Source organism: Colossoma macropomum, unplaced genomic scaffold (genome assembly GCF_904425465.1).
Source record: "Colossoma macropomum unplaced genomic scaffold, Colossoma_macropomum, whole genome shotgun sequence".
Taxonomy (NCBI): domain Eukaryota; kingdom Metazoa; phylum Chordata; class Actinopteri; order Characiformes; family Serrasalmidae; genus Colossoma; species Colossoma macropomum.
The window spans coordinates 20,097,327-20,113,040 of record NW_023494798.1 but is presented as its reverse complement, the minus strand read 5'-3'; positions in this window follow the sequence as shown (position 1 = coordinate 20,113,040).

The following is a 15,714-nucleotide window of genomic DNA, read 5'->3' as shown; positions in this document are numbered from 1 at the left end:
CGGTGTAATACAGATGGTAGCAAGGCTGCATTTCACAAAGTCCTATAACTCTAATTGTGATTCAGTACATGCTGTGCAGAGAAAACAGTGAAGGCCAAATGGACCTGGCATTTACTAAAGACAAACACCATTGATTTTGACCATACATTCTCTCCCCAGAGTGTGTATGTTGTTGGTGGTGTGTTTGGTTCAGTTACTGTGTGTTTGTAGCCTCAGGAACAGATGTTGTGTCTTTACAGTGCAAAGGTCAGAGTTACGTAATGAGTATACACGAGACAGGGAGATTACACAGCGGAACTAAACACAGGGAAATCCACAGAGAGCGTGATTACTTTCAGATTAACAGGCTTCTCCTCCAAAGGAAGCCTAGCCCTGCTTGCTCTATTGTACTTGTGTAAAAAGGTCAGTATAAAAGTTCTGTGCAGAGTCTGTGATTCACTGCCTTCAGCAGGACGACCTCATTTGAACAAGAACAAAAATCTCCACTCAGTTTGTCTTCTAAATTGTTGAGGAAAGAGTCCAACTAAAGGTAGGCCAAATATAACACTGTGATACTCAGCAATATTTTCAACATACATGATATGTACGTCAAAACAGTACACAAGTCACATTTTAAGAAGTCTATGGACAACAATGAGTCCATTGTATTTGATGAAAACCATTGTACTGGTTGTTAATATCTATTGGCTCTCTATAACTGGTCTGTAACTGTCTTTCTTATGATGCATGAGTTATTCAGGGTCCTCAATCCTAGGAGTACCACTACAGAGTTTCCCAGCTCCCAAACACAGCTGATATAAGTAATGAACTAATTAACAAGTCCTTCTTTAGATGAACTGTGTCTCCAGCCTCATTCTGGCCCTTGACACTTCAGCCTCCGTTTGTCAGTTTCATGTAGGGTTTTGTTGTATTGAGGAGCAACCAAAAACAAAAAGTGAGGAATATAAAACCCTCCAGCAGCAAACGAGCATCAATGCAACACTACATGTACCATGTTTAGCATGATGGAAGAAACAGCATAACAATGCTAACTCCACATCACTATATATGTGTGTGTGTGTTACATAAACATATTATAGCAGTTGTCATATGCTATTATGAGTTGTCATGACAGATCTGGTAAGGCCAAGATACGATTTTTCACAAATTCAATTATATCTAATATGACAGCATCTTATCTAAGGTTAGGAAAGCTACTCAATTGAAATTGATAATCAGTTGTTTGTTACCAAGCAACTCTTCAAAACATACACAGCTGAAATGTAAACACAAAGTAACAAAACTGGCACTTTCCATGAATTCAGTTTATGTCCCACTACATTTTCAAAAGCAATAAAGTGACTGTTGTTGTTTTTTCTATTATATGAAGATGAAGCATCCTGTACTTTAACTTAAAACTAGTAAAATTAGCATTTAAATGATCACAAAACACACAAACTGTCTGTGCCCACCTTAATTTTTTTCTTTTTTTCTTCAATTTTTGGGCATTATTTTTTAACCTTCAATTATTTTAAAATGAAAATAAAATGCAAACAACATGAAACAATTATTTTAGTGAAAACATTCTGATTAAGCGATTTTTCAACTTTCCCTTCTGCTCTAGTGTTGCATACTTTGTTTTTTTACTGTATTCATATCAACTTAGTGGGGAATATGATCTCTGTGTTCAACACTGTTACTTCAACCCAGGTTTTAAATCTGTTATTCAGTCATTTTTGGTGAAAATAGTTTTAAATCATTTAATTTTTGTAGATAATTTTTCCATAAGTGTCAATATGAGATTCATTAGTTAAAATGTCTAATATAAGAAAAATGCACTGCTTTTTCAAAAGGCTTTGAATTAATATATACAGAAACATGGAACACACAAGAAAGCTTTGCATTTTTGATTGTTTATTTGAAAAGTTGTAAAAGCCTTCCATAAATATCTATTTCTTGCTTGAAAATAATGAATTCAGTTGGCTCAGGCTTTTAAATGCCATTTACATCTCCCTAAAAATTGGTAACAGGGTTGGAGAAAATGCTGTACAGTTCAAAAAAGCACATACATCATATGTCATACCTGATTTGACAGCCTGAGGTGGGAAAACAACATTTTCTGAAGGATAAGCACTTTAATGCTTTGTCCAAACACCAAAGAAAAAAAGAAAGTTTTGAGGCCTGAAATGACCTCTATTCACAGAAAGTGCTTACTTTTGTAAGAAATGTCAAAAACAAAACTAAAGTGTGAGAAAGTGGAAGTCTGAAAAAAGGTTAAGAGTATTGTGATTACGCCCCCTGCTTTTTAAGAGTTAACTAGAGTGTACTTTAAAAATTAGCATGTGACATAAGCTGGCGTGGCAAACATCATGACAACTGTTACTGAACAAAACTAGTCATGACAGCTCATATTATATGACATCTGCCATGACATGTTTATGGCATGGTTATATCAATGTTACATAACAGGGTTCAAGTAAAGTGTTGCCCTTAAATCTTCAGGGAAATTGTCTCACAAAACCTTTTCACAAGATCGAGGAACATCTGTGTTGAAGTTAAAACTCAGTTTTCATATTTCTCCTTGAGATCAGTTGATTTGAAAGCATCCATGTAAAAATAACATTGCTTTTGTCATCCATAAGAGGCTGTAGGTGTTTTCTTCTTCTACAGGCTCTTATATTTGCCTGTAAAAAATTGCCTTTATAAAAAAAGGATAAATATTCTTCAAATGCAGGTGTGCAGACGCATGAGCTGTTTCTATTACAAGTACTGTCCACTTTATTAGAAACACCTACCCCCCTTAGGACCACCACAGAACAACCACTGATAAAGGACTAAAGGATGACCAATACAAACTGTGCAGCAATAGAAGAGCTACTGTCTCTGACTTTACATCTACAAAGCAGACCAATAAGGTAGGTGTGTCTAGTAGAGTGGACACAGTGTTTAAAAACTCCAGCAGCACAGCTGTGTCTGATCCACTCATACCAGCTAGTTACACAAAGAAACAGATGGACTACAGTCTGTAATTGTAGAACTACAAAGTGCACCTATATAGTAAGTGGAGCTGATAAAATGGACAATGAGTGTAGATACAAGGTAGATGGACCTAATAAAGTCCTCAGTGAGTGTACATGGTAGTGCCATAGTAGTGTGTATGGCGCTGTTACAAGTGTATCAGACACAGCAGCACGTTGGAGTTTTTGCATGTCAGTGTCACTGTTCAGTTGACCACCCAAAAATATCCAGCCCAGAGATCTGTGAGAAGAAATAGAAAAGTGATGAACGGCTAACACAAACTGCCCATGCACTGTAAAAAATTGTTTTAAGCAAAAACATTCATAACTCGGTTACCTTAAATTTGATTTAATTAAACTTCAAATAAGTTCATAGAATATATAACACAGATCATTATTTTGTTAGCACACTATCAAAAGTTTGATAAACTCAATTTGGACGTTACCAGGTTATTTTTGGTTAAAACACTTTTTTACATTGGCACAACAAATGAAGTGTTACATTCCAAATTGTATTAATCACCAGTATCACCATCTCTTTTTTCATGACTAACATTGAGTGCACTTTACATACATACAATAAAATACCAATGCTATATTATGACTAATATCACATTCATGAGAGAAATAAAATGTGTTATTCTTTTCAAACTTCTTATATCCAAAATTGTAACAAATGGATACACAGCATTTTGGGCTATAAGCTCCACTGTACACCAGCAAGGAGAACCTACAAACTGTTTCAATACAGTAGCCATTGAGTGCAATGTATTTTGGGAAAACAAAACAGATCAATGCTCAAAAATGAAAGTTTTCAATACGTTCACCACACCACTCCCAAATGCCACTAGACAAAATCATTACCAGTCTTTCTCCTCTCAGTCTCTCATCCTCTGTCTCACTGCACTTTTCTTCTCATTGGCTCTGCTCAATGGTATTCACACCAGGTTGTGAGTGGACTGAGTCAGTGAAGTGTCTCCGACTGATGAATTGTGTGCATTTCACCTACTCCTCTCTTTTACAGAAGTCCCTGAAACAATAGTGTGAGTGAAAAGAGCCCCAAGGGCTTGCATGTGGGGGTGGGCTGGGGGAGTATTATAGTGCTGCATGGACTAGAATTCTGATGGCACTGTGACCTTCAGCTCAGCGAGTCACATTATGGACTGCAAAAGGTACAGCAAACATCAGGGGGGTACAGAGGAGCCCAACCTCAGTACAATCTGCTGATGTTTGGAAAATGGCTTCCAAACAGGCCAAGAAAAAATATACTATAGTGTGACTGCAGAATTTCATTCATAGAATGAATTAACTGTGTGTGTAATAATTTTGAGGTCTGACATCTAAATATCCTTCAATAATGTTAAAAATACATCCAAAAATATGTTTATACTCCAGTAGGGAAGCTTCAGGGCCATCTAGGCCTTCAGATAAGACCTAATAATTTCTGTGAAATAAAAGCAAACATGAAATTAAAAGTTGAAATTAAAGTTTGAAATTAAAGTCTGCAAGTACTGCAGTAATACTCTTCTTTCACTGTTAAACCAGCACTATGCAATATTTGTTTGTTAAAACAAAGAAATAGCATTACTGAGTTAAGAGAAAAAAAACAAATAGATGCAGGAGTTTTTTGGACCACATCATGTGTCTTCATGCATTAACGTTACACACACAGTCAAAAGGAAGGTCTGGCTCCATGTTTAGGTCAAATGTAAAGTCAACATTACACTAATGAAGATATGGTGATTAGTAGATAATTCACTTCACAACGTTTTGACCGAGTCCTCTTTGAATACTCTTTCAACACGCTCACAATAATTAGATTCATCCACAACTGAAGTTACAAAACGCTTTTCTGCATGGTGCATGTAAATACATATTTCCACCAGGGAGGTGTCCAAATCCCCAAAGTCTTACAAGGTGCAGCTTCAGGGTTAAAAGTTTTGTTTAAAAACAAAAGGGTTAAATTCTTCAAGCGCCCAGTGGAAAATTATCCATCAGGATTCTTTTTCTCCATGGTATCCATGTAGATATAGCCAAGCCAGGTCTCACTTACCTGAAGGCTTTAAATAAACTGCCAACGTTTATTAGAAGCTGACAGTGGAATCAACCAATCACATTTTGATTTACAATGGATAAGAACAATGTTGAAGGAAAAAAAAATGACTCTAGGCCTTCTGGAAGTCCTGGATACATCACTGACTGAATATGCGCAGTAGTCTAATCAGGTTTCAGTCAGTCGTTAGAAATGAAAAGAGGGGGCAGCTCTATGCCAGGACCCTTTACTGAAACTTTACTCTTTTCTTTCACTGGTGTTCTTCAAGGGTTCTTCAGTAAAGGCAATGGTCAACTAATAAGTTTAAAAAGTTTGCATGGTTAAATAGTTCTTCTCTATAACCTGTTGTATAGAATTCTTTAAAGAATCTTTCACAAAATTGTTCTATATAGGGCAAAATAAAGGTTCCACTAAGTCATAGAACCATTTTTGCTAAGAGTACACTCTTGGCACAAAGGGTTCTTTGGCTTCTAACAATAGTGGAACCCTTTTTGGTGCTATATTAAACTCATTTCAAAAAGGTTCTATATAGAACCATCTACAGCACATTCTCCATCTGAAGAACGTTTCATGAGGCAAAGAACACTTTAATCATGCAAATGGTTCTTTGAGTGTTCATGATTCTATACAGAACCACTTTCATTGAATAAAGAACCCTTGAAGAAGCTCTTTTTAAAGAGTGTATAGACAAAAAGGGTAGAAAGAGATTCATTTCATTCATATAATTTTTTCATTGACGTGGGCAGAAAAGCTGCTTGGACTGCGATCACGAGTCTGTTACATACACATTGTAAATCAGTGAGTGAACTGTTTCAGTCCAACTCGTCCATAACTGTTTGCCAGCTTTTAACACCCACCTTTTCCATTAATACTGAAAGTCTATAGGCATAGAAGCATAGAAGCCCAATTCTCTTTCACTGCTATGGAAACACAAAGCTTTGGATTCCTAAATTTATCACGAAATAAACAGACTCTACTCGTGAAGCCAAATTAACTCATCTTCACAGCATCAGCACAGGGTAGAGCACATTTGTTTACCTGCACTTTTCTGCCTCCTCTCTCTGCCATGATGTCAAAGACAAGTGCTTATTTGTGAGCTGATGAACTTTGATAAAGAGCAATGGGATTTAGCCGTGCTCTCTGTATGGTGATGATATCAGCACAGACACGTTGCATGGAGTCCTCTCAAAGGACTGAACAAGACTGCCAGCCTAGATAAAGCCAAAAGCGAAATGCTTTTTCTAGAATAACAAACACGAACACAAACCTGAATTATGGGTTGAGTCTGCATAACAGTGGCTTTAAATATCACAAAATAATACGCATACGATGATTAACAACATGGCAATGGATTAATGCAACTGAGCATTAAAATATCATGTGCACATAACTGGAAACATTGTACTTTAATGGGGATATGAACTATATGGACAAATGTATTGGGACACCCCTCCTAACTATTGAAGTCAGGTGTTTCAGCCACACCCATTGCTAAACAGATGGATAAAATTAAGCACATACCCTTGCAATCTCGCTAGACAAATACTTGCATTAGAATGGGGCATACAGAAGAGTTTAGTGGCTAAACATGGTGCTGTCATAGGATGCCACCTCTGCCACAAGTCAGTTTGTGAAAATTTCTGTCCTGCTAGATCTGCCCCTGTCAACTGTAAGTGCTATTACGGTGAAATGGAAGCAGCTAGGAGCAACAACAGCTTAGCCATGAAGCGGTATGTAAAGCATGCTTACACTGGACTCTGGAGCAGTGAAAACACTTTGTGTGAACTGACGAATCACGCTCCTCCATCTAGCAGTCTGATGGACGAGTCTGGGTTTGGCAAATGCCATGAGAACATTACCTGCCTGACTGCATTGTGCCAACTGTAAAGTTTGGTGGAGGAGGGGTAATGCTATGGGGTTGTTTTTTTAGGGGTTTGCCTAGGACCCTTAGTTCCAGTGAAGGGACATCTTAATGCGTCAGCATACCAAGATATTTTGGAAAATTGTATGCTTCTAACTTTGTGGGAATAGTTTGGGGAAGGCCTTTTTTTGTTTCAGTATGACTCCCCCAGTGCACAAAGCAAGGTCCATAAAGACATGGTTGGGTGAGCTGGGTGTAGAAAACTTGACTGGCCTGCACAGAGCCCTGACTTTAACCCCATCAAATACCTTTGGGATGAACTAGAACGGAGATTGAGAGCCAGACCCTCTCGTCCAACATCAGTCTCTGACCTCACAAATGCTCTTCTGGATGAACGAGGCAAAAATTTCCACACTGTCCAAAATCTTGTAGAAAGCCAGAAGAGTGAAAGCTGCTGTAGCTGCAAAAGGGGGACAAAGCTCTTATTAAAGCCTGTGGATTTAGAATGGGATGTCATGAAAACTCCTGTAGGTGTAATGTGTAGGTGTCCCAATACTTTTGTCCATATAGTGTACTTGCTTACATTTATCTAGTATTTTTTCCCCTTAAGTTCACATATGACATCCGTGTGAGCTTTATGTACCAAAAACAATCATAATTTATTTCCAACTTTTTTTTTTCTTACAGGCTGTTTTTGTTACTGTGCCTTTAAGACTGATGTATGTTAATGAGCTCTATTCTGATTATAACTACTTACAACTTGTGTGAATGAGTGGGGCCAAACCTCTTTCAGCTCAATAAGTGGCTGTACAAGTGTAACAACTTAAAATTAGTTTTCAAACATGGCCTGCATGGCATGAGAAATCAATGGAACTTACTCAGTATATCAAACTTTTTCATTTAAAAAAGGAGGAAAGTCTGTTTATGATTTAGGCCATTTAAACAAGTTCATTTCATCCTATTCCACTGGCTATCAGTATATTTAATAACTGCTTTAAAACACTGCAAAATGATATTTTGGCAAATTTCATCTTAAATTTCATCTTTAGTCAATATATATCTATTTCTCACTTTTAGATAAGGTTATTTAACTTTTTTCTAGTGAAGTTGTTATTCTGTTGGCAGATATTTTTGCTTATAACATGAAATTATGACAAAGAAGCAAAACTATCTGCCTTGTGTCACAAATTAGGCAAAGCTCTCTTGAAACATGCAAAATCGTGTTGATAAGAGAAAAGCGTTAGACAAAATTACTTAAAACAAGTAAAAACAACAATCAATATTTTAACAACAGTCTTAAAGTGAGAAATATTACATAAATTGAACAGAAAGCTCTTTCATACTTGCTTAATTTTTAGATTAGTCGATAAAAACACCACATCAGATTAGTCCATAGCACATCATAAAAACAGTGAGAGAACAACTGTACACTGCACCTATAAGAGATATAGAGCTTTGGGTTAGATTGAGACATGTAAATACGCAGCCCACACTGTTAATATGAGAGTAAATGAGAGTAAGAGTTTTAAAGCTGACAGTGAATCATCCTTCATGACTAACAGAAGACATCAATCTCTTTTCAACATCTTTATCTATCTAATTCAAACTGAGATGAATATCACATGGTGACATAACAGACAGTAGTGATTCACATGCTGAATATCAGGAAAGACTTCTGTACGTGTGTCTCTCTGCTAAAGGGAAGATCAGACACTTCCAAAGACCAATATTGCACTGCTGTGCAAGGCCTTTCATCCACAAACACACCACACACACACCTACAGTAGCACATGGATCTATTCTAAGCATTTCACATACTTTATTATTTTTCGGATTGTTTCACATCTTTTCCACCTGATTCATCTAGATCTTATATAATGTACACCATCTGAGAGGTTATATTTCAAAGATATAGGTTAAGTCCACAGGTGTTTGTCCATCCTTCCACTGTGAGAAGACAACAACACTATAAGTCTGGAAGGATGTGTAGCTGTCAAGAAGCTGTTACTGAAGAAAAGAAATGGACAAAAAAGAAAATGTGCAAACAAAGAAGCTGCTGGTGTTCTCAGAACCATGGACTGACCTCTCCAGAGTCCAGACCTCAACATCATTGAATGTGTTTGGCATTACAGTATTTGCTTTCTACTTAAACACTGTATGTGTATGGGCCGTTTATGGCTTTAAAAATCTGTTCATTCTGTCTTCTGTAAGGCTGTAAAGGTCTATTCTTTCAGAGTCACCTCATGTTCAGCAGTCATCTCTTGGTTTATGAATGCACAGCTTGGTAAATATAAATAAAACAGTCGTGGTATTGCAGCATGAGTTTTTTTGAAGGCTTTGTCACTGTTTCCAAAAACTATTCTACAGTTGTAGTGATTTCTGATCATATTCTAGAGAATCTAATCTGAAAGATGGAATTGCCGGGGAGAGATTTGAGTCTGGCAGGTGGTTTATCTCTCTCAGCAAGGGAATAACACTTTCAGTTTAGCCTGAAACTCAGAGTTCAAGATGGTGCTCAGAAAAATGAGAAGTCATGCAGAAAGGGCAAAGAGAACCCCACACCAATCACTCAGCGCTGTCATCCACGTGCTTCTCACCATCAGCTAAAAATAACCATTTAAGGATGACAGAATAGCTAGAAGTGACAAATCTGATCTAATTCGACTGCAGGAGATAGAAGGGGAAGGAAAAGTGACAGTATTTTGGAATGCTTTTTGACGGTTCCTGCCATGTGTAACTAGCAAAAGTACAGGTTCAAGACAATTTGTAGATATGGAGGATTCCCATCAGCAAACCACCACACAGAAGATGATATGCAGATGATTTGGCTATGAGACTTATCAGGAGCAAAGTACTTAAAGCTGGATATTAAGAGCTTTTCAGTGCCTATACAGCAGTGATAGAAACTCTTGAAATGGTCGTAGCACATAAGATTAGATGAGATGTATCCAGAAGGCCTAGACTGAAGGTTTTTTTTTATAGAAAATTGATTCCACCTACTGTAAATCAAAACATGATTGGTTGAATCCACTTTCACTTCCTAATTATGTTGGTAATCTAACCAGTAAGACCCTCAGTCCGGCTCCTGAAGTCCTATCTAATGGGAGAAGTTCCTCAGCTGTACCTACCTAGATACCATGATTGGACAATTGTCTGTTGGGCATTTAAGATCTAAACTATTTTATTTCCATCCAAAACTTAATTATGATATCAGAGCATTAATACAAGACTTGCAGAGAGTTCAACTACAATAAGCATGATAACACTATAACCCTATGCAACTGAGTGTCTCCATTTTGAGAATTTGATGACAGTTTATAGCCACTGAAATCTGCTGCCAGAGGAGTTATTATGGCGGCCCTGAAGAGAAAGACCACTTAATCTCACAAATCTCTTCATATGAAGATGTTTGCTTTAATTTAGAAATGTCTAAACAGTGTATAGAATCGGCACTTTGTGTGCTACCATGTATCTATCACTGTATAACAGATGTTTGAGCCTTCCTTTACTGTTGGATGCACTGTGATACACTGGAAACAGTACCTGGGGTAAACTCTCCATCATTACAAATGAAAGATAAAACAGATTCTTTACAATTAAATAATTTTCTCATTTCAGTATTTGTGTCTGTCTGTGTCTCTGTCTCTCTCTCTCATGACATTTTCCTCCTTTAACAGGAAATGCTCATCAGTTGTTTTTCAGTGAGGCTAATTAGCCACTGTTAATTGACATTAGCTAACTTAGCTAGTTGGCTTTTATGTACTTGAACCCATTTCACCCCTAGTTTATGGGCAAAGCATTAACATTTGTGGGTAAGTGTAGTATATGCTGACTCATTTGATTGGTGCACTCTCTGCTGCAGAGGTAAGCAGTAGAATAACAGGTGAAATATCCTGTGTGTAACGCATGCATGGAAATACAGAGAAGTGACCGTGAAATGCAGAAACAGGAAAATTCTGTTTAAATTATACAGAGGAATGACCTGTTTAAAAAAAAAAACAACATTCATCTATGGAAACTGTTGAGTGTACAAATGTTAAGGTCAAGATTGTTGTAAAGTTAGAGTTATGATGATTATAGGGAAAGAGAAAATACTTAATGTTAGCTCGACTTGGTGCCAAAATGTCATAATCATAAAATATAGATTACAACTGTGAATGGACTGCAAAGGGAACAAAACTAAAACCGTAAGGAAATACCCATTAGACGATCTGTATTTTTTTAAAAAAATGTGCATAACATTTGAGAGGTGTGGTATTCTTCATTACAATGAATCCTCAAAACTGCTTCCAAGTTTCCAAAACTGAGTTCAGAAGGTGGAAGGCGCTGGCAGTTTATAGCAAGGCATTATCAGTGACTCGCTTGGGTGAGTGCTTCACTCAGAAATGAAATATATTATTCCCATTGTAGACTGACATCCATGTTGCTCATTACGAAGCCCATTTGCAGTCTGAAATAAAGGAGGAGGCAGAGGAAGGATAAGACTGAATACACATAGCTCAGAATTGAACATTAACTTCCCCATGAAGTGGACTTCAATGAATATAAAGTGTGCACAATCAAGTCAAAAAGTTGTTTACAAAACCACCTCGCCACACACAGATCCACTCAATATATGTCTACAATTCATACTTGTAATTTGACATGTAGAGAGATGAGATGTAGAGTCTGGCAGAGAGGACAAGGCATGTTTAGCAGGTAATCTCAGTATCAGATTTTGGTCTAAACAATGCTGAATTGCCTAGGGGCTTTGACATTATCTATCTCCGACCACTGCATGCAAGGGCACTGAAACACCCTTTCCTTTAAGAAATCAGACTTGTTCTTCTGTTATAGCAGTCAGGTTGTCAGGACATCTACAGCTATCTTTTGCCAACAATGAACACAAACTCAGCCAAGCCTAATAAATTAAACTTTTTCCCATAGCCTGAGGGAAGACATGCTTAAACTTGCAGAATTACATGCCCTGGCAGCTTAATTTCTCCTTCTAAGAATAAGAGTGCAGATTGCTTTGTTTACAGCGTACACAGTGAAAAAGGAGGCATTTGGGAGATAAGTGGAGTTAACCAAGCAGCTTCTGGCCTGTCTTCAGAATTTAAGCAGAGTTGCATATTTGCTTCCAAAAGTATGCAGCGATAATCAGTGAAATCTGCTATTTTGAGGTGCACCTATTGCTGACACAGGCGTTCAACTGAGCACACAGCTTGCATAATCTCCATAGAAACCATTGGCAATTGAACAGCATGCTCTGGAACAGCCACACATGAGCCTAAAGTCACCCTGTCCTAGGAAAACCACTGGCTAGAGTGGTATTAAGCCCCCCAGCATTGGGCTGTAGAGCAGTGGAACTGCTCTCTGGAGTGAGAGCACCACTGAATACCTTTGGGTTGACCTAGAGAGGCATTTCATCCAACATCAGTACCTGACCTCACTATGTTCTTGTGGCTAAATGCAATCAAATCCTCACAGCAATGTTCCAACATCTAGTGTAAAGTCTTCCCAGAAGAATAGAGGCTGTTGCTGCAGCAAAGGGGCCACAAATGCATTAATACTTTTGATTTTATAAGACAGCCCAGATGAGCAGGTGTCTACAAACCTTAGGACACAGTGTAACACTGCTGGCATGAATATGCACTGCAGTGTTTATTTCTCCAAGCCAGTTATTTTGAATTTGTAAAAGTTAAAGGACATCTGTTGTGAATAAACTAGTGCTAATTAACAGTAAAGAGCTGGCACTGATCCCCACATTTCAATAAGCCTTTAATAACCAGAAGTACTGGCCGATCTATTTTAAAGCACAAGAGACAGAGGTTAATTTCTTCTGCTGCATGAAAGATCAGCACTAATCAGCAGCTATTTAACTGTCAGCAATATCCATTCAGTAGGTGAATCAAATTAGAGATTACCATTTATTTTATACGAACTGAAAATGATTAATAGTAAACCAAGTTTGGTTGCTGGCCATGTTTGGCTGTACTGCAGTAGATATGCAACAGCTTCTTGCTACAGATGCAAAAGTGCTGCTAGGTACCACATGCAAACTTCTGCTGTAATCACTAGATAGGCATAATCAAGGCCTTCATTTGCTGTATAATCCAGTCAGTCAGTCTGATTAGTGCCAGTAACAATTCAGTTTATATTCATGTGCACTACAGACTAAATGGTTCACATGATAGTTCTATATTCAGCAGTGCTAACCATTTTGTCGCAGTCCCCACTCTCCATCTCAGCAGCATAAGATCCTCAGGAGGGGGTAGCATGATTGTCACCCTTCATAAGCATCAGTACCTTATCTCCCACTGCAAAAGGTCTCTGCACTGCTGGTTTGTCAAACTTCTTTTTCAATATCTGCTCTTTTCCTTAGCAGCTGACCAGAGCTGACCTTTTCACATCGTACAAGACATTACTTTTAGATGGCCTTGTACATCATGTCTAGAGTATGACTGTACCTCTCTATGGCTCCTTGAGACTGCAAAGTAATGGGATGTCTGTGTTCTACTGCTGTTTCCTTTCTCAACACCTGTTCAGTTGAGGAGCTGTGACTGCTCAGTTTGTCCTTAAAAGTGCAGGTGATGGGTGGAAGTAAAAGAACTGATGGTTAAAAAAAGCCAAGGTCCATCTGCACCTGTGAAGGAGTGAAAATGAAAGTATTTATTTAAACTTGCAGGACACCAATTTGATTCTGATTATCACTAAACCAATTTATCATCTTAATTAACTTTTCTGCAAGTGTCTAGGGGTATGATTCTCAACTGGGGTGAGAGAGGTCCCGGGTTGCAATCCCGATTGAGCCCCCAAATTTTATGATTCCATGTTTTGTCTAGGGCGCTGAGGGGTCAGTAACATGTCGCATTAAAACACTGAACTGACAAAAAAGGGATAAAAAGCATGGGGAACAGACAAATTGAGCTTCTGATGCCATTTTTTTAAACCAGCCATAACAGTGCTGTGCCATGGCACTCAGAGTGGAAGAATCAAACTGCGCATGGCACCAGAGAAAAGAAAAGGAAAACAACATGCTTGACCACACTAAATAGAAAGTAAGCTACAGGCACAAAAACTGAACCAAAAGCTGAATACACTACACTTCCCTGGCCAGTAACCAAAAGAAAAGGGACAGTACTCGCCTGCCATCTGATTCAGTGAACTGAACAGACTCCTACATGGTGCAAATATATAGGCACATCCCACTTACCTGTTTGAAACACCAGGCGGTACAAATAATCAAGTAGCCTTGGGAGCCAGGTTGGGAGTGCACTGGTGAACTCCCAACATAAGCACACCCCTAACACAAGAGACACAGGCCCCTGTAAACAGAGTTAGGGAGTTTGCTGATAAATCCTCCAACTAAAACAGTCCTAACACAAAAGCTGCAATCTCTTGTAAAACAGAGATAAGTGTGCAGGTAAAATGCCAAAATCAAAGAACTCTTTCAACACAAGAGACAAATTCATGTATACTAAGTTGAAGGAGTACTGGTAAACCACCTAAAACAAATGCACACCCCTACCACACGAGATGAAAAACACAAACAAGCTAAACCACAGCACACATGTAGCAGCAGTCCCCTCTCTCTCAGCTTTCTTTTAAGACCTAGGCTCCTCCCCCAATTACACACGTCAGGATTCTGATTCCACAGGACGGATGGCAGAAAGCAGGCACACCTGGGGAAAAGAGAGTGAGTGGGTGAGTGAGTGAGTGAGTATGTTTAGGGGTCAGGGTCCAAACCTTGGGTAGGATTATTAAAATTGAGAATTTAAAGCAATGTAGAAGGGAAACCCTCAAAGACGAAATGAAACCCTAAACTCTCAACCCAGCTAAAAGTAGCTCATATTAATATACTTCATGTGATTTAAAATAACCTATAAGCACTGGGAACACAGAATTCAAAGGTCTTCAAGCTAAAGATACAACTATAAACATAAACAGTGGACAAAACAGATTCAGTTATGACTGTTCGATTTTCTTGACTCCAAAAATGAAGACATAGGAAGAGATTTGGAAAAACGAAAAACAATATGCAAGAAGTACCTAATACACTATCATGACTGATGTTATGAATGCCAGGGGACCACAACATATTAACTTATTATGTTCCCACCTCAGTGGATCCACAGTAACACATCACTTTAATTACATGATCTATTTGATCTTATCAAGGCAGCATCTGAGGAGTTAATGCTAGCTAAATCAACAAAACAGAATCCTCTGTCAGCGCTTTTGGGTGGGTAGATGTTTCAGCATTCGCAATGCTGTTTGATTGTATGACACTTTTTGTTACGAATTACACATAACTAAAATGACAATGTGTGGAAACTCTTGATTCCCAAATGCCTGGAACTGACTCCCAGCCCTAGATTCAGTACTTCTAGTAAGAATATCTTATTGGTTATAAGCTATACATACAATGGCTCACGAAAACTGTCAGTAGGGCTTACAGCGGAGCACATTGATGATGCCAACAGGATGGGAGAATTCCCCAAAACACTGTTGAAAATGCTGCTATGCGCCCGTAACAGCAATTAGCTCAGCTTTGTCTTAGGCTGTGTCCAGGTAGACACACACACACACATTTTCTAAGCTGCTTATCCTCCTGGGTAGCAGTGGGAGCTGGAGCCTATCCCAGCGGTCAATGGGCAGAAGGCAGGAGACACCCTGGACAGGTCACCAGTCTATCGCAGGGCATGTGTCCAAATAGAAGAATAAAACTAAAACTAGTCCAACTATTAGAATTAAACTAGCCTTTCTGCTTTCCTTTACTTTGCCTGATTTGTTAGCCGTGTATATTCACATGCAAGTCTGCT